The following is a 3,583-nucleotide window of genomic DNA, read 5'->3' on the forward strand; positions in this document are numbered from 1 at the left end:
GATTAAGTTCGCCATCTTATATGGGTGTGGTTCGTGGTGCCCCAAAACAATTACAATAGTAACATCAAAAGATCACAGATCACCATAACAAATATAATAAGTGAAAAAGTTTGAAATATTAAGAGAATTATCAAAAATGTGACACAGAGACATGAAGTGAGCAAATGCTGTTGCAAAAATGGCGCCGATAGACTTGCTCGATGCAGGGTTGCCACAAACCTTCATTTTGTAAAAAACGCAATATCTGCAAAGCGCAATAAAGTGAAGCGCAATAAAACGAGGTATGCCTGTATTCCCTTTCTTCTGTCTGCTCAGACAGGTACGAAAGAAGCTGCAAGATCAAGTGAGCCAATGAGAAGCTATTCAATGGTCAGGTGAATCTACCTCATGTTTTCACACGTGAATGGAAATAGCCCTTTCATAAAAAGTATGTTAAGCACAGGAGTCTTAAAAACAAAAAAGTGCATGCCGAGTTTTATTGGGCTTTATTATTTGATCTTAAGTCTGTCTTCTGATCATGCATGCACTGTTAAATAAAATAACACATGGGCTTGAAAATAACCAAGCAGGTGTTTAAAAGACATCCGTAAGCAGTTCTGCTGTAGTCTAATTAGTGTTCTAATACATTTCACAGTGCACAGTCATCATTATTTCCTCTTCATTAGATGCTGATATATTATATCTTTTTATAAAAAAAAAAAAATTCTACCCACTTTTTTCTTCTTCTTAAAAAAAAAAAAAAAAAGCTTGTTTCGCCCATTAACACAACAAAGGAAATTGGAATATGATTAATGTGAGCTATCCAAACTATATGCATTAAACATTAAAAAAACCAATGCGCCATCTCAGCTTAATGTTCGTTTGCAAATTATAAAATATACTTGTCGATATTAATGCCGGCGCTGTTTGAAGCACTGTTTTAGAAAAGTAATTAGCAAAATGACAAACCTGTTCTGAAAACTGCCCTTCTACCAGGGAAGGTACCATCTAGATCATCAAAGAGCAGGATTTCAGCTCAGCCACACCTGAAACTCTTCTACTGTACAAGAGACTGGGAGTATGTCTACACTGCAATCATTGCAGTATACATGCCTACATTGGTTTAAAGGTAGTTGGCTAGGGTACTAGCCATGCAAACTTTGTGGACAGAGCTACCAGAACATTTACTCAGTGTCTTTGGATGCTTTTGCACTCCATGTTGAGCTCTGCTACACCAGCTGCATTGCTATTTTAAGGCTAGTTTGGGTACCAGATGAGCTGCAACCAGGGGTGACTGGGAGGGGGGAAATTTGTGTGTGGGTCTGGGGGTGGGCTCAGGGGTAGGCCAAAAGCCCTATATCCACTTTTGTAGTTCGGTCAACATGCTGCAGGCCTACACGGAAAAAAAGCTGCCCTGTCCTGAGCGGTGCCGAGTCAGGGTCCTCTCTTAGGAGGGGCATGTGCCCCTACCCCCGTGCCCCACCCTACCAATCACCTGTGGCTGCAATCATAAAAGGAGGATACCATAAGGCTGGTATTTTCAAATTCTTACTGATTTTCATTGGGTGTTGGGCCTCTTAACTCCTTTCAGGCCTTTTGACAAACCTCAAATGCTCTATGCCTCCCTCCATTAGAATAACCAGAACAGGTACCACATAAGCCCATGAGCTTTTGACCCTCAGTCTGCTCTCAGATCTAAAGCAGGGCCAGGCTTGCCCGTAGCAAAAGTGACAAGGGGTTCAGCCTGCAGCACCTAGTAGACATCTTCCATCGTCTGCCAGGGGCTAGAGCTATCTACCCTACTACCTACCTATCTACACCACCGCTACTACATTAGCTCCAGAACGCTTTAGTTCTGGGCAAGATGGCTCTAAGGGGGCTGTGATTCCATCTCTAGTGGAAATTCAGGATGATTTTGGCATAGAAGAATGAGAGCAATGGGTCTTGTGATTAATAGACTAGCAGACCTTTGACCCACAGTAAGAAAGATTCCAATGGGGTGTCCTGGATGTTCAGACAAGGTTCTTTGGGTAAATGCGATATCTTTTATTAGACCAACTAAATAGCTGGGAAAATTGTTCTTTGCAAGCTTTCAGGTACAAACACCCTTCTTCAGGGCACTTTATTATTTTGATCTGTAGTCCTGATGGCTCAGGATGGACAGAAAGGTGTGCAATGTGTTCAGCCATAGCAAGGCTTCTGCCAGCTTGGGGAAAGAAGGCAACATGCAATGGAGTGGACACATTGTCATGCCTCCTATAACCCCATCCAGAATTTCATCCACACCAGTCAACTGGGAAAAGCATTTGAGCCTGGTGTATTAGGATCTCATAGAATGCAGCCCTTTGAATTTTCCCCATTTAATTCTTAATTGAATACATTATTTAATACAACTTAAATAAGAGGCTACCTAGGGAAGACTGCTGTCACAGGAACTCCATTGTTAGGTCTATTGATTATGCCATTGCCCCTTTAATGACAGCACACTGTACATCTCAAACAATTGTAGCCTGTAATTCCCAACTCATGTTTTTCTTAAATTTCTCCCCGTACTGTCTCTTCAGCCTCACTGATGGAGCAACAACACATGCTTATCAACCTGATCATCTAGGGACTGCAGTAAAGCTTTATAGCTGCAAGAACAGTAGGACAATGGAGATAGCAGCCTAGAGAAGTGTGAAATCTCCAATGAAGGAGATGCCACAAGAAGAGGCTGGACAAGCACCTGTCTGGGATGCGTTACAAATACCAAAACCTACTTTTGTCCCAGAAAGTGGGGTAGGTGGACCCCAATGTCTCTTCTAAGCTCTATGATAAGAGCAATACAGTTTAACTCTTTAGCCAGAGAGCTATAATCTGGTCAGATTTGGGGGAAAGAAACCAGACATTTCATGATGGCAGAAGAGTTTGAACAGCAGCTTGCAGGTGAGCACTTGGGGCCAAAAAGAGAGACAAATCTTGGTCCAGGCCAATGTGAAATTCTCTGGGTCTGCCTGGGTCTCACAACAACTCAGTTCTCTCAATGGATTTGGAATTTGAACTACAAAATATTAGGCAAAATCATGCCCCAAAGACATCAATGGGAGTTTTGCCAGTCAACCCAGTGGAAGGAGAATTTCACTCTGAGTATCATGAGCCAATGAAGTACAGCACTCCATTTTATCATATTAAAAGACTGTCTGGACCATCTCATCTCTAAAGCTGCCACACCAATTTCATTCTGCTCTCTGTGTAGTGCACCTTGAAATGCAGAGGAGCCGTGCTCCAAGGTGCCATGGTAGCCGCTACCCTTTCTTGTGGTAGCTCTCCGTTTTGCATGCATTTTGCTATTGTTGTTTCCTCCCTTTGAAACAAGGTTATCAGGAACGAAGAGTGTTGGGTCTGGCATACGTTTACAGGAGGTATTTTTTTATACATATCATACTAAGCTGGAAATAAACATGGTCACACAGTATAATAAGGATGCTATAATTAGCAATGAAGATACACTGTGGTTATGCCTTCCACTACCTGAAATCATTACTGATTCATATATTGGGGAGGTGCAATTCATGACCAAGCAAATTGTAATGCAAAAACACTGTAGCCAATATGGCTGGGTTCC

This window comes from Gavialis gangeticus, unplaced genomic scaffold, assembly GCF_001723915.1.
Source record: "Gavialis gangeticus isolate Ggan-Ray unplaced genomic scaffold, GavGan_comp1, whole genome shotgun sequence".
In the NCBI taxonomy this organism is placed as follows: Eukaryota; Metazoa; Chordata; order Crocodylia; family Gavialidae; genus Gavialis; species Gavialis gangeticus.